Here is a 20935-nt window from a genome sequence, read left to right as displayed (position 1 = left end):
ATGGCCACGCCCTCCCCCAAAAGCATGGCACAGCTTGGTCTCTGTGGCGCAATCGGTTAGCGCGTTCGGCTGTTAACCGAAAGGTTGGTGGTTCAAGCCCACCTAGGGACGTGCGTTGTTATGGGCCTTTGTCATCCTTGAAGATAACACTAGGGTGTCAGATATTGCCCTTTCTTTGCTAAATGTAGACAGGAATTTCAACTGGTAAAAACAGCACCTCTGTGCATTCTCACCTGCACAAACATACAGAACTTTCAGGGCAAATTAACTCTTGTCCCTTTAAAGCCGATCGTAGAAGTCTGGTGTGACTGCCCCCTTGGGGGTGAAACAGATTCTGTTTTTCCCGCAATAATGTCTCCTTACTGTGGCCGATAGCACGGGAGTGCCACGGTGACGCTACTCTGATTAACAAGGAGTTTGGGGAACATCCCTGAATAGCGCACACTTTAAGTGAATGGGAGAGGCTGGCAAATGGGGAGCACCCTGCATCCTCACTGGAAGAAAGAGGGAGGACTGTCAGGCCGCTCTCTTCTTCTTCTTGGCTGGCTGATCGACAGCTTGGGTGGGCAGTCTCGCCATAGACGAAGTAAGCGTCTGTGCTAGGTGGTCCTCGCCTCCTGCCTGGGTGGAATAGCAGGCATTGGTTGGGGCTTAGGCTCCATTGGGTTCTTAAAATTCAGATGAATTCAAATCAACAGCACAAAGTCAATAATGATGACAATTAGATTGTTTTTAAAGTGCTCCAACTCTTTGTACGGAAATGCTTACTGACACCTGAAGGTGCTGTAATTTCTAAATGGTCACCAAGCGAATGTGAAGGAAAGTAAGGGCGGAGTTATCTGTATGGCCACGCCCTCCCCCAAAAGCATGGCACAGCTTGGTCTCTGTGGCGCAATCGGTTAGCGCGTTCGGCTGTTAACCGAAAGGTTGGTGGTTCAAGCCCACCCAGGGACGTGTGTTGATATGGGCCGTTGTCATCCTTGAAGATAACACTAGGGTGTCAGATATTGCCCTTTCTTTGCTAAATGTAGACAGGAATTTCAACTGGTAAAAACAGCACCTCTGTGCATTCTCACCTGCACAAACATACAGAACTTTCAGGGCAAATTAACTCTTGTCCCTTTAAAGCCGATCGTAGAAGTCTGGTGTGACTGCCCACTTGGGGGTGAAACAGATTCTGTTTTTCCCGCAATAATGTCTCCTTACTGTGGCCGATAGCACGGGAGTGCCACGGTGACGCTACTCTGATTAACAAGGAGTTTGGGGAACATCCCTGAATAGCGCACACTTTGAGTGAATGGGAGAGGCTGGCAAATGGGGAGCACCCTACATCCTCACTGGAAGAAAGAGGGAGGACTGTCAGGCCGCTCTCTTCTTCTTCTTGGCTGGCTGATCGACAGCTTGGGTGGGCAGTCTCGCCATAGACGAAGTAAGCGTCTGTGCTATGTGGTCCTCGCCTCCTGCCTGGGTGGAATAGCAGGCATTGGTTGGGGCTTAGGCTCCATTGGGTTCCTAAAATTCAGATGAATTCAAATCAACAGCACAAAGTCAATAATGATGAAAATTAGATTGTTTTTAAAGTGCTCCAACTCTTTGTACGGAAATGCTTACTGACACCTGAAGGTGCTGTAATTTCTAAATGGTCACCAAGCGAATGTGAAGAATGTAAGGGCGGAGTTATCTGTATGGCCACGCCGTCCCCCAAAAGCATGGCACAGCTTGGTCTCTGTGGCGCAATTGGTTAGCGCGTTCGGCTGTTAACCGAAAGGTTGGTGGTTCAAGCCCACCCAGGGACGTGTGTGGATATGGGCCGTTGTCATCCTTGAAGATGACACTAGGGTGTCAGATATTGCCCTTTCTTTGCTAAATGTACACAGGAATTTCACCTGGTAAAAACAGCACCACTGTGCATTCTCACCTGCACAAACATACAGAACTTTCAGGGCAAATTAACTCTTGTCCCTTTAAAGCCGATCGTAGAAGTCTGGTGTGACTGCCCCCTTGGGGGTGAAACAGATTCTGTTTTTCCCGCAATAATGTCTCCTTACTGTGGCCGATAGCACGGGAGTGCCACGGTGACGCTACTCTGATTAACAAGGAGTTTGGGGAACATCCCTGAATAGCGCACACTTTAAGTGAATGGGAGAGGCTGGCAAATGGGGAGCACCCTGCATCCTCACTGGAAGAAAGAGGGAGGACTGTCAGGCCGCTCTCTTCTTCTTCTTGGCTGGCTGATCGACAGCTTGGGTGGGCATTCTCGCCATAGACGAAGTAAGCGTCTGTGCTAGGTGGTCCTTGCCTCCTGCCTGGGTGGAATAGCAGGCATTGGTTGGGGCTTAGGCTCCATTGGGTTCCTAAAATTCAGATGAATTCAAATCAACAGCACAAAGTCAATAATTCAGACAATTAGATTGTTTTTAAAGTGCTCCAACTCTTTGTACGGAAATGCTTACTGACACCTGAAGGTGCTGTAATTTCTAAATGGTCACCAAGCGAATGTGAAGAAAGTAAGGGCGGAGTTATCTGTATGGCGACGCCCTCCCCCAAAAGCATGGCACAGCTTGGTCTCTGTGGCGCAATCGGTTAGCGCGTTCGGCTGTTAACCGAAAGGTTGGTGGTTCAAGCCCACCCAGGGACGTGTGTTGATATGGGCCGTTGTCATCCTTGAAGATGACACTAGGCTGTCAGATATTGCCCTTTCTTTGCTAAATGTACACAGGAATTTCACCTGGTAAAAACAGCACCACTGTGCATTCTCACCTGCACAAACATACAGAACTTTCAGGGCAAATTAACTCTTGTCCCTTTAAAGCCGATCGTAGAAGTCTGGTGTGACTGCCCCCTTGGGGGTGAAACAGATTCTGTTTTTCCCGCAATAATGTCTCCTTACTGTGGCCGATAGTACAGGAGTGCCACGGTGACGCTACTCTGATTAACAAGGAGTTTGGGGAACTTCCCTGAATAGCGCACACTTTAAGTGAATGGGAGAGGCTGGCAAATGGGGAGCACCCTGCATCCTCACTGGAAGAAAGAGGGAGGACTGTCAGGCCGCTCTCTTCTTCTTCTTGGCTGGCTGATCGACAGCTTGGGTGGGCATTCTCGCCATAGACGAAGTAAGCGTCTGTGCTAGGTGGTCCTCGCCTCCTGCCTGGGTGGAATAGCAGGCATTGGTTGGGGCTTAGGCTCCATTGGGTTCCTAAAATTCAGATGAATTCAAATCAACAGCACAAAGTCAATAATTCAGACAATTAGATTGTTTTTAAAGTGCTCCAACTCTTTGTACGGAAATGCTTACTGACACCTGAAGGTGCTGTAATTTCTAAATGGTCACCAAGCGAATGTGAAGAAAGTAAGGGCGGAGTTATCTGTATGGCCACGCCCTCCCCCAAAAGCATGGCACAGCTTGGTCTCTGTGGCGCAATCGGTTAGCGCGTTCGGCTGTTAACCGAAAGGTTGGTGGTTCAAGCCCACCTAGGGACGTGCGTTGATATGGGCCTTTGTCATCCTTGAAGATAACACTAGGGTGTCAGATATTGCCCTTTCTTTGCTAAATGTAGACAGGAATTTCAACTGGTAAAAACAGCACCTCTGTGCATTCTCACCTGCACAAACATACAGAACTTTCAGGGCAAATTAACTCTTGTCCCTTTAAAGCCGATCGTAGAAGTCTGGTGTGACTGCCCCCTTGGGGGTGAAACAGATTCTGTTTTTCCCGCAATAATGTCTCCTTACTGTGGCCGATAGCACGGGAGTGCCACGGTGACGCTACTCTGATTAACAAGGAGTTTGGGGAACATCCCTGAATAGCGCACACTTTAAGTGAATGGGAGAGGCTGGCAAATGGGGAGCACCCTGCATCCTCACTGGAAGAAAGAGGGAGGACTGTCAGGCCGCTCTCTTCTTCTTCTTGGCTGGCTGATCGACAGCTTGGGTGGGCAGTCTCGCCATAGACGAAGTAAGCGTCTGTGCTAGGTGGTCCTCGCCTCCTGCCTGGGTGGAATAGCAGGCATTGGTTGGGGCTTAGGCTCCATTGGGTTCTTAAAATTCAGATGAATTCAAATCAACAGCACAAAGTCAATAATGATGACAATTAGATTGTTTTTAAAGTGCTCCAACTCTTTGTACGGAAATGCTTACTGACACCTGAAGGTGCTGTAATTTCTAAATGGTCACCAAGCGAATGTGAAGGAAAGTAAGGGCGGAGTTATCTGTATGGCCACGCCCTCCCCCAAAAGCATGGCACAGCTTGGTCTCTGTGGCGCAATCGGTTAGCGCGTTCGGCTGTTAACCGAAAGGTTGGTGGTTCAAGCCCACCCAGGGACGTGTGTTGATATGGGCCGTTGTCATCCTTGAAGATAACACTAGGGTGTCAGATATTGCCCTTTCTTTGCTAAATGTAGACAGGAATTTCAACTGGTAAAAACAGCACCTCTGTGCATTCTCACCTGCACAAACATACAGAACTTTCAGGGCAAATTAACTCTTGTCCCTTTAAAGCCGATCGTAGAAGTCTGGTGTGACTGCCCACTTGGGGGTGAAACAGATTCTGTTTTTCCCGCAATAATGTCTCCTTACTGTGGCCGATAGCACGGGAGTGCCACGGTGACGCTACTCTGATTAACAAGGAGTTTGGGGAACATCCCTGAATAGCGCACACTTTGAGTGAATGGGAGAGGCTGGCAAATGGGGAGCACCCTACATCCTCACTGGAAGAAAGAGGGAGGACTGTCAGGCCGCTCTCTTCTTCTTCTTGGCTGGCTGATCGACAGCTTGGGTGGGCAGTCTCGCCATAGACGAAGTAAGCGTCTGTGCTATGTGGTCCTCGCCTCCTGCCTGGGTGGAATAGCAGGCATTGGTTGGGGCTTAGGCTCCATTGGGTTCCTAAAATTCAGATGAATTCAAATCAACAGCACAAAGTCAATAATGATGAAAATTAGATTGTTTTTAAAGTGCTCCAACTCTTTGTACGGAAATGCTTACTGACACCTGAAGGTGCTGTAATTTCTAAATGGTCACCAAGCGAATGTGAAGAATGTAAGGGCGGAGTTATCTGTATGGCCACGCCGTCCCCCAAAAGCATGGCACAGCTTGGTCTCTGTGGCGCAATTGGTTAGCGCGTTCGGCTGTTAACCGAAAGGTTGGTGGTTCAAGCCCACCCAGGGACGTGTGTGGATATGGGCCGTTGTCATCCTTGAAGATGACACTAGGGTGTCAGATATTGCCCTTTCTTTGCTAAATGTACACAGGAATTTCACCTGGTAAAAACAGCACCACTGTGCATTCTCACCTGCACAAACATACAGAACTTTCAGGGCAAATTAACTCTTGTCCCTTTAAAGCCGATCGTAGAAGTCTGGTGTGACTGCCCCCTTGGGGGTGAAACAGATTCTGTTTTTCCCGCAATAATGTCTCCTTACTGTGGCCGATAGCACGGGAGTGCCACGGTGACGCTACTCTGATTAACAAGGAGTTTGGGGAACATCCCTGAATAGCGCACACTTTAAGTGAATGGGAGAGGCTGGCAAATGGGGAGCACCCTGCATCCTCACTGGAAGAAAGAGGGAGGACTGTCAGGCCGCTCTCTTCTTCTTCTTGGCTGGCTGATCGACAGCTTGGGTGGGCATTCTCGCCATAGACGAAGTAAGCGTCTGTGCTAGGTGGTCCTTGCCTCCTGCCTGGGTGGAATAGCAGGCATTGGTTGGGGCTTAGGCTCCATTGGGTTCCTAAAATTCAGATGAATTCAAATCAACAGCACAAAGTCAATAATTCAGACAATTAGATTGTTTTTAAAGTGCTCCAACTCTTTGTACGGAAATGCTTACTGACACCTGAAGGTGCTGTAATTTCTAAATGGTCACCAAGCGAATGTGAAGAAAGTAAGGGCGGAGTTATCTGTATGGCGACGCCCTCCCCCAAAAGCATGGCACAGCTTGGTCTCTGTGGCGCAATCGGTTAGCGCGTTCGGCTGTTAACCGAAAGGTTGGTGGTTCAAGCCCACCCAGGGACGTGTGTTGATATGGGCCGTTGTCATCCTTGAAGATGACACTAGGCTGTCAGATATTGCCCTTTCTTTGCTAAATGTACACAGGAATTTCACCTGGTAAAAACAGCACCACTGTGCATTCTCACCTGCACAAACATACAGAACTTTCAGGGCAAATTAACTCTTGTCCCTTTAAAGCCGATCGTAGAAGTCTGGTGTGACTGCCCCCTTGGGGGTGAAACAGATTCTGTTTTTCCCGCAATAATGTCTCCTTACTGTGGCCGATAGTACAGGAGTGCCACGGTGACGCTACTCTGATTAACAAGGAGTTTGGGGAACTTCCCTGAATAGCGCACACTTTAAGTGAATGGGAGAGGCTGGCAAATGGGGAGCACCCTGCATCCTCACTGGAAGAAAGAGGGAGGACTGTCAGGCCGCTCTCTTCTTCTTCTTGGCTGGCTGATCGACAGCTTGGGTGGGCATTCTCGCCATAGACGAAGTAAGCGTCTGTGCTAGGTGGTCCTCGCCTCCTGCCTGGGTGGAATAGCAGGCATTGGTTGGGGCTTAGGCTCCATTGGGTTCCTAAAATTCAGATGAATTCAAATCAACAGCACAAAGTCAATAATTCAGACAATTAGATTGTTTTTAAAGTGCTCCAACTCTTTGTACGGAAATGCTTACTGACACCTGAAGGTGCTGTAATTTCTAAATGGTCACCAAGCGAATGTGAAGAAAGTAAGGGCGGAGTTATCTGTATGGCCACGCCCTCCCCCAAAAGCATGGCACAGCTTGGTCTCTGTGGCGCAATCGGTTAGCGCGTTCGGCTGTTAACCGAAAGGTTGGTGGTTCAAGCCCACCTAGGGACGTGCGTTGATATGGGCCTTTGTCATCCTTGAAGATAACACTAGGGTGTCAGATATTGCCCTTTCTTTGCTAAATGTAGACAGGAATTTCAACTGGTAAAAACAGCACCTCTGTGCATTCTCACCTGCACAAACATACAGAACTTTCAGGGCAAATTAACTCTTGTCCCTTTAAAGCCGATCGTAGAAGTCTGGTGTGACTGCCCCCTTGGGGGTGAAACAGATTCTGTTTTTCCCGCAATAATGTCTCCTTACTGTGGCCGATAGCACGGGAGTGCCACGGTGACGCTACTCTGATTAACAAGGAGTTTGGGGAACATCCCTGAATAGCGCACACTTTAAGTGAATGGGAGAGGCTGGCAAATGGGGAGCACCCTGCATCCTCACTGGAAGAAAGAGGGAGGACTGTCAGGCCGCTCTCTTCTTCTTCTTGGCTGGCTGATCGACAGCTTGGGTGGGCAGTCTCGCCATAGACGAAGTAAGCGTCTGTGCTAGGTGGTCCTCGCCTCCTGCCTGGGTGGAATAGCAGGCATTGGTTGGGGCTTAGGCTCCATTGGGTTCTTAAAATTCAGATGAATTCAAATCAACAGCACAAAGTCAATAATGATGACAATTAGATTGTTTTTAAAGTGCTCCAACTCTTTGTACGGAAATGCTTACTGACACCTGAAGGTGCTGTAATTTCTAAATGGTCACCAAGCGAATGTGAAGGAAAGTAAGGGCGGAGTTATCTGTATGGCCACGCCCTCCCCCAAAAGCATGGCACAGCTTGGTCTCTGTGGCGCAATCGGTTAGCGCGTTCGGCTGTTAACCGAAAGGTTGGTGGTTCAAGCCCACCCAGGGACGTGTGTTGATATGGGCCGTTGTCATCCTTGAAGATAACACTAGGGTGTCAGATATTGCCCTTTCTTTGCTAAATGTAGACAGGAATTTCAACTGGTAAAAACAGCACCTCTGTGCATTCTCACCTGCACAAACATACAGAACTTTCAGGGCAAATTAACTCTTGTCCCTTTAAAGCCGATCGTAGAAGTCTGGTGTGACTGCCCACTTGGGGGTGAAACAGATTCTGTTTTTCCCGCAATAATGTCTCCTTACTGTGGCCGATAGCACGGGAGTGCCACGGTGACGCTACTCTGATTAACAAGGAGTTTGGGGAACATCCCTGAATAGCGCACACTTTAAGTGAATGGGAGAGGCTGGCAAATGGGGAGCACCCTGCATCCTCACTGGAAGAAAGAGGGAGGACTGTCAGGCCGCTCTCTTCTTCTTCTTGGCTGGCTGATCGACAGCTTGGGTGGGCAGTCTCGCCATAGACGAAGTAAGCGTCTGTGCTAGGTGGTCCTCGCCTCCTGCCTGGGTGGAATAGCAGGCATTGGTTGGGGCTTAGGCTCCATTGGGTTCTTAAAATTCAGATGAATTCAAATCAACAGCACAAAGTCAATAATGATGACAATTAGATTGTTTTTAAAGTGCTCCAACTCTTTGTACGGAAATGCTTACTGACACCTGAAGGTGCTGTAATTTCTAAATGGTCACCAAGCGAATGTGAAGGAAAGTAAGGGCGGAGTTATCTGTATGGCCACGCCCTCCCCCAAAAGCATGGCACAGCTTGGTCTCTGTGGCGCAATCGGTTAGCGCGTTCGGCTGTTAACCGAAAGGTTGGTGGTTCAAGCCCACCCAGGGACGTGTGTTGATATGGGCCGTTGTCATCCTTGAAGATAACACTAGGGTGTCAGATATTGCCCTTTCTTTGCTAAATGTAGACAGGAATTTCAACTGGTAAAAACAGCACCTCTGTGCATTCTCACCTGCACAAACATACAGAACTTTCAGGGCAAATTAACTCTTGTCCCTTTAAAGCCGATCGTAGAAGTCTGGTGTGACTGCCCACTTGGGGGTGAAACAGATTCTGTTTTTCCCGCAATAATGTCTCCTTACTGTGGCCGATAGCACGGGAGTGCCACGGTGACGCTACTCTGATTAACAAGGAGTTTGGGGAACATCCCTGAATAGCGCACACTTTGAGTGAATGGGAGAGGCTGGCAAATGGGGAGCACCCTACATCCTCACTGGAAGAAAGAGGGAGGACTGTCAGGCCGCTCTCTTCTTCTTCTTGGCTGGCTGATCGACAGCTTGGGTGGGCAGTCTCGCCATAGACGAAGTAAGCGTCTGTGCTATGTGGTCCTCGCCTCCTGCCTGGGTGGAATAGCAGGCATTGGTTGGGGCTTAGGCTCCATTGGGTTCCTAAAATTCAGATGAATTCAAATCAACAGCACAAAGTCAATAATGATGAAAATTAGATTGTTTTTAAAGTGCTCCAACTCTTTGTACGGAAATGCTTACTGACACCTGAAGGTGCTGTAATTTCTAAATGGTCACCAAGCGAATGTGAAGAATGTAAGGGCGGAGTTATCTGTATGGCCACGCCGTCCCCCAAAAGCATGGCACAGCTTGGTCTCTGTGGCGCAATTGGTTAGCGCGTTCGGCTGTTAACCGAAAGGTTGGTGGTTCAAGCCCACCCAGGGACGTGTGTGGATATGGGCCGTTGTCATCCTTGAAGATGACACTAGGGTGTCAGATATTGCCCTTTCTTTGCTAAATGTACACAGGAATTTCACCTGGTAAAAACAGCACCACTGTGCATTCTCACCTGCACAAACATACAGAACTTTCAGGGCAAATTAACTCTTGTCCCTTTAAAGCCGATCGTAGAAGTCTGGTGTGACTGCCCCCTTGGGGGTGAAACAGATTCTGTTTTTCCCGCAATAATGTCTCCTTACTGTGGCCGATAGCACGGGAGTGCCACGGTGACGCTACTCTGATTAACAAGGAGTTTGGGGAACATCCCTGAATAGCGCACACTTTAAGTGAATGGGAGAGGCTGGCAAATGGGGAGCACCCTGCATCCTCACTGGAAGAAAGAGGGAGGACTGTCAGGCCGCTCTCTTCTTCTTCTTGGCTGGCTGATCGACAGCTTGGGTGGGCATTCTCGCCATAGACGAAGTAAGCGTCTGTGCTAGGTGGTCCTTGCCTCCTGCCTGGGTGGAATAGCAGGCATTGGTTGGGGCTTAGGCTCCATTGGGTTCCTAAAATTCAGATGAATTCAAATCAACAGCACAAAGTCAATAATTCAGACAATTAGATTGTTTTTAAAGTGCTCCAACTCTTTGTACGGAAATGCTTACTGACACCTGAAGGTGCTGTAATTTCTAAATGGTCACCAAGCGAATGTGAAGAAAGTAAGGGCGGAGTTATCTGTATGGCGACGCCCTCCCCCAAAAGCATGGCACAGCTTGGTCTCTGTGGCGCAATCGGTTAGCGCGTTCGGCTGTTAACCGAAAGGTTGGTGGTTCAAGCCCACCCAGGGACGTGTGTTGATATGGGCCGTTGTCATCCTTGAAGATGACACTAGGCTGTCAGATATTGCCCTTTCTTTGCTAAATGTACACAGGAATTTCACCTGGTAAAAACAGCACCACTGTGCATTCTCACCTGCACAAACATACAGAACTTTCAGGGCAAATTAACTCTTGTCCCTTTAAAGCCGATCGTAGAAGTCTGGTGTGACTGCCCCCTTGGGGGTGAAACAGATTCTGTTTTTCCCGCAATAATGTCTCCTTACTGTGGCCGATAGTACAGGAGTGCCACGGTGACGCTACTCTGATTAACAAGGAGTTTGGGGAACTTCCCTGAATAGCGCACACTTTAAGTGAATGGGAGAGGCTGGCAAATGGGGAGCACCCTGCATCCTCACTGGAAGAAAGAGGGAGGACTGTCAGGCCGCTCTCTTCTTCTTCTTGGCTGGCTGATCGACAGCTTGGGTGGGCATTCTCGCCATAGACGAAGTAAGCGTCTGTGCTAGGTGGTCCTCGCCTCCTGCCTGGGTGGAATAGCAGGCATTGGTTGGGGCTTAGGCTCCATTGGGTTCCTAAAATTCAGATGAATTCAAATCAACAGCACAAAGTCAATAATTCAGACAATTAGATTGTTTTTAAAGTGCTCCAACTCTTTGTACGGAAATGCTTACTGACACCTGAAGGTGCTGTAATTTCTAAATGGTCACCAAGCGAATGTGAAGAAAGTAAGGGCGGAGTTATCTGTATGGCCACGCCCTCCCCCAAAAGCATGGCACAGCTTGGTCTCTGTGGCGCAATCGGTTAGCGCGTTCGGCTGTTAACCGAAAGGTTGGTGGTTCAAGCCCACCTAGGGACGTGCGTTGATATGGGCCTTTGTCATCCTTGAAGATAACACTAGGGTGTCAGATATTGCCCTTTCTTTGCTAAATGTAGACAGGAATTTCAACTGGTAAAAACAGCACCTCTGTGCATTCTCACCTGCACAAACATACAGAACTTTCAGGGCAAATTAACTCTTGTCCCTTTAAAGCCGATCGTAGAAGTCTGGTGTGACTGCCCCCTTGGGGGTGAAACAGATTCTGTTTTTCCCGCAATAATGTCTCCTTACTGTGGCCGATAGCACGGGAGTGCCACGGTGACGCTACTCTGATTAACAAGGAGTTTGGGGAACATCCCTGAATAGCGCACACTTTAAGTGAATGGGAGAGGCTGGCAAATGGGGAGCACCCTGCATCCTCACTGGAAGAAAGAGGGAGGACTGTCAGGCCGCTCTCTTCTTCTTCTTGGCTGGCTGATCGACAGCTTGGGTGGGCAGTCTCGCCATAGACGAAGTAAGCGTCTGTGCTAGGTGGTCCTCGCCTCCTGCCTGGGTGGAATAGCAGGCATTGGTTGGGGCTTAGGCTCCATTGGGTTCTTAAAATTCAGATGAATTCAAATCAACAGCACAAAGTCAATAATGATGACAATTAGATTGTTTTTAAAGTGCTCCAACTCTTTGTACGGAAATGCTTACTGACACCTGAAGGTGCTGTAATTTCTAAATGGTCACCAAGCGAATGTGAAGGAAAGTAAGGGCGGAGTTATCTGTATGGCCACGCCCTCCCCCAAAAGCATGGCACAGCTTGGTCTCTGTGGCGCAATCGGTTAGCGCGTTCGGCTGTTAACCGAAAGGTTGGTGGTTCAAGCCCACCCAGGGACGTGTGTTGATATGGGCCGTTGTCATCCTTGAAGATAACACTAGGGTGTCAGATATTGCCCTTTCTTTGCTAAATGTAGACAGGAATTTCAACTGGTAAAAACAGCACCTCTGTGCATTCTCACCTGCACAAACATACAGAACTTTCAGGGCAAATTAACTCTTGTCCCTTTAAAGCCGATCGTAGAAGTCTGGTGTGACTGCCCACTTGGGGGTGAAACAGATTCTGTTTTTCCCGCAATAATGTCTCCTTACTGTGGCCGATAGCACGGGAGTGCCACGGTGACGCTACTCTGATTAACAAGGAGTTTGGGGAACATCCCTGAATAGCGCACACTTTAAGTGAATGGGAGAGGCTGGCAAATGGGGAGCACCCTGCATCCTCACTGGAAGAAAGAGGGAGGACTGTCAGGCCGCTCTCTTCTTCTTCTTGGCTGGCTGATCGACAGCTTGGGTGGGCAGTCTCGCCATAGACGAAGTAAGCGTCTGTGCTAGGTGGTCCTCGCCTCCTGCCTGGGTGGAATAGCAGGCATTGGTTGGGGCTTAGGCTCCATTGGGTTCTTAAAATTCAGATGAATTCAAATCAACAGCACAAAGTCAATAATGATGACAATTAGATTGTTTTTAAAGTGCTCCAACTCTTTGTACGGAAATGCTTACTGACACCTGAAGGTGCTGTAATTTCTAAATGGTCACCAAGCGAATGTGAAGGAAAGTAAGGGCGGAGTTATCTGTATGGCCACGCCCTCCCCCAAAAGCATGGCACAGCTTGGTCTCTGTGGCGCAATCGGTTAGCGCGTTCGGCTGTTAACCGAAAGGTTGGTGGTTCAAGCCCACCCAGGGACGTGTGTTGATATGGGCCGTTGTCATCCTTGAAGATAACACTAGGGTGTCAGATATTGCCCTTTCTTTGCTAAATGTAGACAGGAATTTCAACTGGTAAAAACAGCACCTCTGTGCATTCTCACCTGCACAAACATACAGAACTTTCAGGGCAAATTAACTCTTGTCCCTTTAAAGCCGATCGTAGAAGTCTGGTGTGACTGCCCACTTGGGGGTGAAACAGATTCTGTTTTTCCCGCAATAATGTCTCCTTACTGTGGCCGATAGCACGGGAGTGCCACGGTGACGCTACTCTGATTAACAAGGAGTTTGGGGAACATCCCTGAATAGCGCACACTTTGAGTGAATGGGAGAGGCTGGCAAATGGGGAGCACCCTACATCCTCACTGGAAGAAAGAGGGAGGACTGTCAGGCCGCTCTCTTCTTCTTCTTGGCTGGCTGATCGACAGCTTGGGTGGGCAGTCTCGCCATAGACGAAGTAAGCGTCTGTGCTATGTGGTCCTCGCCTCCTGCCTGGGTGGAATAGCAGGCATTGGTTGGGGCTTAGGCTCCAATGGGTTCCTAAAATTCAGATGAATTCAAATCAACAGCACAAAGTCAATAATGATGAAAATTAGATTGTTTTTAAAGTGCTCCAACTCTTTGTACGGAAATGCTTACTGACACCTGAAGGTGCTGTAATTTCTAAATGGTCACCAAGCGAATGTGAAGAATGTAAGGGCGGAGTTATCTGTATGGCCACGCCGTCCCCCAAAAGCATGGCACAGCTTGGGCTCTGTGGCGCAATTGGTTAGCGCGTTCGGCTGTTAACCGAAAGGTTGGTGGTTCAAGCCCACCCAGGGACGTGTGTTGATATGGGCCGTTGTCATCCTTGAAGATGACACTAGGGTGTCAGATATTGCCCTTTCTTTGCTAAATGTACACAGGAATTTCACCTGGTAAAAACAGCACCACTGTGCATTCTCACCTGCACAAACATACAGAACTTTCAGGGCAAATTAACTCTTGTCCCTTTAAAGCCGATCGTAGAAGTCTGGTGTGACTGCCCCCTTGGGGGTGAAACAGATTCTGTTTTTCCCGCAATAATGTCTCCTTACTGTGGCCGATAGCACGGGAGTGCCACGGTGACGCTACTCTGATTAACAAGGAGTTTGGGGAACATCCCTGAATAGCGCACACTTTAATTGAATGGGAGAGGCTGGCAAATGGGGAGCACCCTGCATCCTCACTGGAAGAAAGAGGGAGGACTGTCAGGCCGCTCTCTTCTTCTTCTTGGCTGGCTGATCGACAGCTTGGGTGGGCAGTCTCGCCATAGACGAAGTAAGCGTCTGTGCTAGGTGGTCCTCGCCTCCTGCCTGGGTGGAATAGCAGGCATTGGTTGGGGCTCAGGCTCCATTGGGTTCTTAAAATTCAGATGAATTCAAATCAACAGCACAAAGTCAATAATGATGACAATTAGATTGTTTTTAAAGTGCTCCAACTCTTTGTACGGAAATGCTTACTGACACCTGAAGGTGCTGTAATTTCTAAATGGTCACCAAGCGAATGTGAAGGAAAGTAAGGGCGGAGTTATCTGTATGGCCACGCCCTCCCCCAAAAGCATGGCACAGCCTGGTCTCTGTGGCGCAATCGGTTAGCGCGTTAGGCTGTTAACCGAAAGGTTGGTGGTTCAAGCCCACCCAGGGACGTGTGTTGATATGGGCCGTTGTCATCCTTGAAGATGACACTAGGCTGTCAGATATTGCCCTTTCTTTGCTAAATGTACACAGGAATTTCACCTGGTAAAAACAGCACCACTGTGCATTCTCACCTGCACAAACATACAGAACTTTCAGGGCAAATTAACTCTTGTCCCTTTAAAGCCGATCGTAGAAGTCTGGTGTGACTGCCCCCTTGGGGGTGAAACAGATTCTGTTTTTCCCGCAATAATGTCTCCTTACTGTGGCCGATAGTACGGGAGTGCCACGGTGACGCTACTCTGATTAACAAGGAGTTTGGGGAACTTCCCTGAATAGCGCACACTTTAAGTGAATGGGAGAGGCTGGCAAATGGGGAGCACCCTGCATCCTCACTGGAAGAAAGAGGGAGGACTGTCAGGCCGCTCTCTTCTTCTTCTTGGCTGGCTGATCGACAGCTTGGGTGGGCATTCTCGCCATAGACGAAGTAAGCGTCTGTGCTAGGTGGTCCTCGCCTCCTGCCTGGGTGGAATAGCAGGCATTGGTTGGGGCTTAGGCTCCATTGGGTTCCTAAAATTCAGATGAATTCAAATCAACAGCACAAAGTCAATAATTCAGACAATTAGATTGTTTTTAAAGTGCTCCAACTCTTTGTACGGAAATGCTTACTGACACCTGAAGGTGCTGTAATTTCTAAATGGTCACCAAGCGAATGTGAAGAAAGTAAGGGCGGAGTTATCTGTATGGCCACGCCCTCCCCCAAAAGCATGGCACAGCTTGGTCTCTGTGGCGCAATCGGTTAGCGCGTTAGGCTGTTAACCGAAAGGTTGGTGGTTCAAGCCCACCCAGGGACGTGTGTTGATATGGGCCGTTGTCATCCTTGAAGATGACACTAGGCTGTCAGATATTGCCCTTTCTTTGCTAAATGTACACAGGAATTTCACCTGGTAAAAACAGCACCACTGTGCATTCTCACCTGCACAAACATACAGAACTTTCAGGGCAAATTAACTCTTGTCCCTTTAAAGCCGATCGTAGAAGTCTGGTGTGACTGCCCCCTTGGGGGTGAAACAGATTCTGTTTTTCCCGCAATAATGTCTCCTTACTGTGGCCGATAGTACGGGAGTGCCACGGTGACGCTACTCTGATTAACAAGGAGTTTGGGGAACTTCCCTGAATAGCGCACACTTTAAGTGAATGGGAGAGGCTGGCAAATGGGGAGCACCCTGCATCCTCACTGGAAGAAAGAGGGAGGACTGTCAGGCCGCTCTCTTCTTCTTCTTGGCTGGCTGATCGACAGCTTGGGTGGGCATTCTCGCCATAGACGAAGTAAGCGTCTGTGCTAGGTGGTCCTCGCCTCCTGCCTGGGTGGAATAGCAGGCATTGGTTGGGGCTTAGGCTCCATTGGGTTCCTAAAATTCAGATGAATTCAAATCAACAGCACAAAGTCAATAATTCAGACAATTAGATTGTTTTTAAAGTGCTCCAACTCTTTGTACGGAAATGCTTACTGACACCTGAAGGTGCTGTAATTTCTAAATGGTCACCAAGCGAATGTGAAGAAAGTAACGGCGGAGTTATCTGTATGGCCACGCCCTCCCCCAAAAGCATGGCACAGCTTGGTCTCTGTGGCGCAATCGGTTAGCGCGTTCGGCTGTTAACCGAAAGGTTGGTGGTTCAAGCCCACCTAGGGACGTGCGTTGATATGGGCCTTTGTCATCCTTGAAGATAACACTAGGGTGTCAGATATTGCCCTTTCTTTGCTAAATGTAGACAGGAATTTCAACTGGTAAAAACAGCACCTCTGTGCATTCTCACCTGCACAAACATACAGAACTTTCAGGGCAAATTAACTCTTGTCCCTTTAAAGCCGATCGTAGAAGTCTGGTGTGACTGCCCCCTTGGGGGTGAAACAGATTCTGTTTTTCCCGCAATAATGTCTCCTTACTGTGGCCGATAGCACGGGAGTGCCACGGTGACGCTACTCTGATTAACAAGGAGTTTGGGGAACATCCCTGAATAGCGCACACTTTAAGTGAATGGGAGAGGCTGGCAAATGGGGAGCACCCTGCATCCTCACTGGAAGAAAGAGGGAGGACTGTCAGGCCGCTCTCTTCTTCTTCTTGGCTGGCTGATCGACAGCTTGGGTGGGCAGTCTCGCCATAGACGAAGTAAGCGTCTGTGCTAGGTGGTCCTCGCCTCCTGCCTGGGTGGAATAGCAGGCATTGGTTGGGGCTTAGGCTCCATTGGGTTCCTAAAATTCAGATGAATTCAAATCAACAGCACAAAGTCAATAATGATGACAATTAGATTGTTTTTAAAGTGCTCCAACTCTTTGTACGGAAATGCTTACTGACACCTGAAGGTGCTGTAATTTCTAAATGGTCACCAAGCGAATGTGAAGAAAGTAAGGGCGGAGTTATCTGTATGACCACGCCCTCCCCCAAAAGCATGGCACAGCTTGGTCTCTGTGGCGCAATCGGTTAGCACGTTCGGCTGTTAACCGAAAGGTTGGTGGTTCAAGCCCACCCAGGGACGTGCGTTGATATGGGCCTTTGTCATCCTTGAAGACAACACTAGGCTGTCAGATATTGCCCTTTCTTTGCTAAATGTACACAGGAATTTCACCTGGTAAAAACAGCACCACTGTACATTCTAACCTGCACAAACATACAGAACGTTCAGGGCAAATTAACTCTTGTCCCTTTAAAGCCGATCGTAGAAGTCTGGTGTGACTGCGCCCTTGGGGGTGAAACAGATTCTGTTTTTCCCGCAATAATGTCTCCTTACTGTGGCCGATAGCACGGGAGTGCCACGGTGACGCTACTCTGATTAACAAGGAGTTTGGGGAACATCCCTGAATAGCGCACACTTTAAGTGACAGGGAGAGACTGGTGAATGGGGAGCACCCTGCATCCTCACTGGAAGACAGAGGGAGGACTGTCAGGCCGCTCTCTTCTTCTTGGCTGGCTGATCGACAGCTTGGGTGGGCAGTCTCGCCATAGAAGAAGTAAGTGTCTGTGCTAGGTGGTCCTCGCCTCCTGCCTGGGTGGAATACCAGGCATTGGTTGGGGCTTAGGCTCCCTTGGGTTCTTAAAATTCAGATGAATTCAAATCAACTGCACAAAGTCAATAATTATGACAATTAGATTGTTTTTAAAGTGCTCCAAATCTTTGTACGGAAATGCTTACTGACACCTGAAGGTGCTGTAATTTCTAAATGGTCACCAAGCGAATGTGAAGGAAAGTAAGGGCGGAGTTATCTGTATGGCCACGCCCTCCCCCAACAGCATGGCACAGCTTGGTCTCTGTGGTGCAATCGGTTAGCGCGTTCGGCTGTTAACCGAAAGGTTGGTGGTTCAAGCCCACCCAGGGACGTGTGTTGATATGGGCCGTTGTCATCCTTGAAGATAACACTACGCTGTCAGATATTGCCCTTTCTTTGCTAAATGTACACAGGAATTTCACCTGGTAAAAACAGCACCACTGTGCATTCTCACCTGCACAAACATACAGAACTTTCAGGGCGAATTAACTCTTGTCCCTTTAAAGCCGATCGTAGAAGTCTGGTGTGACTGCCCCCTTGGGGGTGAAACAGATTCTGTTTTTCCCGCAATAATGTCTCCTTACTGTGGCCGTCAGTACGGGAGTGCCACAGTGACGCTACTCTGATTAACAAGGAGTTTGGGGAACATCCCTGAATAGCGAACACTTTAAGTGAATGGGAGAGGCTGGTGAATGGGGAGCACCCTACATCCTCACTGGAAGACAGAGGGAGGACTGTCAGGCCACTCTATTCTTCTTCTTGGCTGGCTGATCGACAGCTTGGGTTGGCAGTCTCGCCATAGACGAAGTAAGCGTCTGTGCTAGGTGGTCCTCGCCTCCTGCCTGGGTGGAATAGCAGGCATTGGTTGGGGCTTAGGCTCCATTGGGTTCTTAAAATTCAGATGAATTCGAATCAACAGCACAAAGTCAATAATGATGACAATTAGATTGTTTTTAAAGTGCTCCAACTCTTTGTACGGAAATGCTTACTGACACCTGAAGGTGCTGTAATTTCTAAATGGTCACCAAGCGAATGTGAAGGAAAGTAAGGGCGGAGTTATCTGTATGGCCACGCCCTCCCCAAAAAGCATGGCACAGCTTAGTCTCTGTGGCGCAATCGGTTAGCGCGTTCGGCTGTTAACCGAAAGGTTGGTGGTTCAAGCCCACCCAGGGACGTGTGTTGATATGGGCCGTTGTCATCCTTGAAGATAACACTAGGGTGTCAGATATTGCCCTTTCTTTGCTAAATGTACACAGGAATTTCACCTGGTAAAAACAGCACCACTGTGCATTCTCACCTGCACAAACATACAGAACTTTCAGGGCAAATTAACTCTTGTCCCTTTAAAGCCGATCGTAGAAGTCTGGTGTGACTGCCCCCTTGGGGGTGAAACAGATTCTGTTTTTCCCGCAATAATGTCTCCTTACTGTGGCCGATAGCACGGGAGTGCCACGGTGACGCTACTCTGATTAACAAGGAGTTTGGGGAACATCCCTGAATAGCGCACACTTTAAGTGAAAGGGAGAGACTGGTGAATGGGGAGCACCCTGCATCCTCACTGGAAGACAGAGGGAGGACTGTCAGGCCGCTCTCTTCTTCTTGGCTGGCTGATCGACAGCTTGGGTGGGCAGTCTCGCCATAGCCGAAGTAAGCGTCTGTGCTAGGTGGTCCTCGCCTCCTGCCTGGGTGGAATAGCAGGCATTGGTTGGGGCTTAGGCTCCATTGGGTTCTTAAAATTCAGATGAATTCAAATCAACAGCACAAAGTCAATAATGATGACAATTAGATTGTTTTTAAAGTGCTCCAACTCTTTGTACGGAAATGCTTACTGACACCTGAAGGTGCTGTAATTTCTAAATGGTCACCAAGCGAATATGAAGGAAAGTAAGGGCGGAGTTATCTGTATGGCCACACCCTCCCCCAAAAGCATGGCAGGGCTTCGTCTCTGTGGCGCAATCGGTTAGCGCGTTCGGCTGTTAACCGAAAGGTTGGTGGTTCAAGCCCACCCAGGGACGTGTGTTGATATGGGCCGTTGTCATCCTTGAAGATAACACTAGGGTGTCAGATATTGCCCTTTCTTTGCTAAATGTACACAGGAATTTCACCTGGTAAAAACAGCACCACTGTGCATTCTCACCTGCACAAACATACAGAACTTTCAGGGCAAATTAACTCTTGTCCCTTTAAAGCCGATCGTAGAAGTCTGGTGTGACTGCCCCCTTGGGGGTGAAACAGATTGTTTTTCCCGCAATAATGTCTCCTTACTGTGGCCGACAGCACGGGAGTGCCACGGTGACGCTACTCTGATTAACAAGGAGTTTGGGGAACATCCCTGAATAGCGCACACTTTAAGTGAATGGGAGAGGCTGGTGAATGGGGAGCACCCTACATCCTCACTGGAAGACAGAGGGAGGACTGTCAGGCCACTCTATTCTTCTTCTTGGCTGGCTGATCAACAGCTTGGGTGGGCAGTCTCGCCATAGACGAAGTAAGCGTCTGTGCTAGGTGGTCCTCGCCTCCTGCCTGGGTGGAATAGCAGGCATTGGTTGGGGCTTAGGCTCCATTGGGTTCTTAAAATTCAGATGAATTCAAATCAACAGCACAAAGTCAATAATTATGACAATTAGATTGTTTTTAAAGTGCTCCAACTCTTTGTACGGAAATGCTTACTGACACCTGAAGGTGCTGTAATTTCTAAATGGTCACCAAGCGAATGTGAAGGAAAGTAAGGGCGGAGTTACCTGTATGGCCACACCCTCCCCCAAAAGCATGGCAGGGCTTCGTCTCTGTGGCGCAATCGGTTAGCGCGTTGGGCTGTTAACCGAAAGGTTGGTGGTTCAAGCCCACCCAGGGACGTGTGTTGATATGGGCCTTTGTCATCCTTGAAGATAACACTAGGCTGTCAGATATTGCCCTTTCTTTGCTAAATGTACACAGGAATTTCACCTGGTAAAAACAGCACCACTGTGCCTTCTCAATTCAATTCAATTCAATTTTATTTATATAGCGTCTAATACAACAGAGTTGTCTCTAGACGCTTTACAGAGACCCATACCCAGAACATGACCCCCGAGCAGTTATTACATAAACAATGGCAGGTAAAAACTCCCCTAGTGGGAGAAAAACCTTAAGCCAAACAGTGGCAAGGAAAAACTCCCCTTTAGGAGGGAAGAAACCTTGAGCAGGACCAGGCTCATCAGGGGGGACCCTCCTGCCGAGGGCCAGACTGGTGGGTCAGGGACGGCAACAGCACAGCAGGCAGGTGGAAGCAGCAACGGGATGACCGGGGGTGGGGACCGCAGGCCAGCACACAGCTCCCGAAGCCCAATCAGCAAGTCCCAGGTTGGGGTGCAGGGTCAGGAAAAGACTTGTGCTCCGTAATGCAAGCTACAAGCCACCCATGGCCACCTGCAGGACAAAAGAGAGAAAAGGGAGGAGAAGGGGGGGGCAGCAACGGGATGACCAGGGG

At 48.9% G+C, this 20935-nt stretch overlaps 25 non-coding genes across 25 annotated transcripts; all 25 read left to right on the top strand.

The window, feature by feature from the left end:
• Positions 1-37: 37 nt before the first annotated feature.
• On the top strand, positions 38-111 carry trnan-guu (transfer RNA asparagine (anticodon GUU)). Its single transcript has one exon. It is a non-coding gene; the product is annotated as a tRNA-Asn (tRNA).
• Positions 112-880: 769 nt separating this feature from the next.
• trnan-guu (transfer RNA asparagine (anticodon GUU)) lies at positions 881-954 on the top strand. Its single transcript has one exon. It is a non-coding gene; the product is annotated as a tRNA-Asn (tRNA).
• Positions 955-1722: 768 nt separating this feature from the next.
• On the top strand, positions 1723-1796 carry trnan-guu (transfer RNA asparagine (anticodon GUU)). The gene has a single exon. It is a non-coding gene; the product is annotated as a tRNA-Asn (tRNA).
• Positions 1797-2564: 768 nt separating this feature from the next.
• On the top strand, positions 2565-2638 carry trnan-guu (transfer RNA asparagine (anticodon GUU)). The gene has a single exon. It is a non-coding gene; the product is annotated as a tRNA-Asn (tRNA).
• A 768-nt stretch (positions 2639-3406) lies between these two features.
• On the top strand, positions 3407-3480 carry trnan-guu (transfer RNA asparagine (anticodon GUU)). Its single transcript has one exon. It is a non-coding gene; the product is annotated as a tRNA-Asn (tRNA).
• Positions 3481-4249: 769 nt separating this feature from the next.
• Positions 4250-4323, top strand: trnan-guu (transfer RNA asparagine (anticodon GUU)). The gene has a single exon. It is a non-coding gene; the product is annotated as a tRNA-Asn (tRNA).
• Positions 4324-5091: 768 nt separating this feature from the next.
• On the top strand, positions 5092-5165 carry trnan-guu (transfer RNA asparagine (anticodon GUU)). Its single transcript has one exon. It is a non-coding gene; the product is annotated as a tRNA-Asn (tRNA).
• Positions 5166-5933: 768 nt separating this feature from the next.
• On the top strand, positions 5934-6007 carry trnan-guu (transfer RNA asparagine (anticodon GUU)). Its single transcript has one exon. It is a non-coding gene; the product is annotated as a tRNA-Asn (tRNA).
• A 768-nt stretch (positions 6008-6775) lies between these two features.
• trnan-guu (transfer RNA asparagine (anticodon GUU)) lies at positions 6776-6849 on the top strand. The gene has a single exon. It is a non-coding gene; the product is annotated as a tRNA-Asn (tRNA).
• Positions 6850-7618: 769 nt separating this feature from the next.
• trnan-guu (transfer RNA asparagine (anticodon GUU)) lies at positions 7619-7692 on the top strand. Its single transcript has one exon. It is a non-coding gene; the product is annotated as a tRNA-Asn (tRNA).
• Positions 7693-8461: 769 nt separating this feature from the next.
• trnan-guu (transfer RNA asparagine (anticodon GUU)) lies at positions 8462-8535 on the top strand. Its single transcript has one exon. It is a non-coding gene; the product is annotated as a tRNA-Asn (tRNA).
• A 768-nt stretch (positions 8536-9303) lies between these two features.
• trnan-guu (transfer RNA asparagine (anticodon GUU)) lies at positions 9304-9377 on the top strand. The gene has a single exon. It is a non-coding gene; the product is annotated as a tRNA-Asn (tRNA).
• Positions 9378-10145: 768 nt separating this feature from the next.
• Positions 10146-10219, top strand: trnan-guu (transfer RNA asparagine (anticodon GUU)). The gene has a single exon. It is a non-coding gene; the product is annotated as a tRNA-Asn (tRNA).
• Positions 10220-10987: 768 nt separating this feature from the next.
• On the top strand, positions 10988-11061 carry trnan-guu (transfer RNA asparagine (anticodon GUU)). The gene has a single exon. It is a non-coding gene; the product is annotated as a tRNA-Asn (tRNA).
• A 769-nt stretch (positions 11062-11830) lies between these two features.
• Positions 11831-11904, top strand: trnan-guu (transfer RNA asparagine (anticodon GUU)). The gene has a single exon. It is a non-coding gene; the product is annotated as a tRNA-Asn (tRNA).
• A 769-nt stretch (positions 11905-12673) lies between these two features.
• Positions 12674-12747, top strand: trnan-guu (transfer RNA asparagine (anticodon GUU)). The gene has a single exon. It is a non-coding gene; the product is annotated as a tRNA-Asn (tRNA).
• Positions 12748-13515: 768 nt separating this feature from the next.
• On the top strand, positions 13516-13589 carry trnan-guu (transfer RNA asparagine (anticodon GUU)). The gene has a single exon. It is a non-coding gene; the product is annotated as a tRNA-Asn (tRNA).
• Positions 13590-14358: 769 nt separating this feature from the next.
• On the top strand, positions 14359-14432 carry trnan-guu (transfer RNA asparagine (anticodon GUU)). Its single transcript has one exon. It is a non-coding gene; the product is annotated as a tRNA-Asn (tRNA).
• Positions 14433-15200: 768 nt separating this feature from the next.
• trnan-guu (transfer RNA asparagine (anticodon GUU)) lies at positions 15201-15274 on the top strand. The gene has a single exon. It is a non-coding gene; the product is annotated as a tRNA-Asn (tRNA).
• Positions 15275-16042: 768 nt separating this feature from the next.
• Positions 16043-16116, top strand: trnan-guu (transfer RNA asparagine (anticodon GUU)). The gene has a single exon. It is a non-coding gene; the product is annotated as a tRNA-Asn (tRNA).
• A 768-nt stretch (positions 16117-16884) lies between these two features.
• On the top strand, positions 16885-16958 carry trnan-guu (transfer RNA asparagine (anticodon GUU)). Its single transcript has one exon. It is a non-coding gene; the product is annotated as a tRNA-Asn (tRNA).
• A 766-nt stretch (positions 16959-17724) lies between these two features.
• Positions 17725-17798, top strand: trnan-guu (transfer RNA asparagine (anticodon GUU)). The gene has a single exon. It is a non-coding gene; the product is annotated as a tRNA-Asn (tRNA).
• Positions 17799-18567: 769 nt separating this feature from the next.
• Positions 18568-18641, top strand: trnan-guu (transfer RNA asparagine (anticodon GUU)). The gene has a single exon. It is a non-coding gene; the product is annotated as a tRNA-Asn (tRNA).
• Positions 18642-19407: 766 nt separating this feature from the next.
• trnan-guu (transfer RNA asparagine (anticodon GUU)) lies at positions 19408-19481 on the top strand. The gene has a single exon. It is a non-coding gene; the product is annotated as a tRNA-Asn (tRNA).
• Positions 19482-20248: 767 nt separating this feature from the next.
• trnan-guu (transfer RNA asparagine (anticodon GUU)) lies at positions 20249-20322 on the top strand. Its single transcript has one exon. It is a non-coding gene; the product is annotated as a tRNA-Asn (tRNA).
• The last annotated feature ends 613 nt before the right edge of the window (positions 20323-20935 follow it).

Source organism: Cololabis saira, chromosome 8 (genome assembly GCF_033807715.1).
Source record: "Cololabis saira isolate AMF1-May2022 chromosome 8, fColSai1.1, whole genome shotgun sequence".
In the NCBI taxonomy this organism is placed as follows: domain Eukaryota; kingdom Metazoa; phylum Chordata; class Actinopteri; order Beloniformes; family Belonidae; genus Cololabis; species Cololabis saira.
The sequence above is the reverse complement of the archived record's forward strand: the minus strand, read 5'-3'. Positions and strand labels throughout refer to the sequence as shown.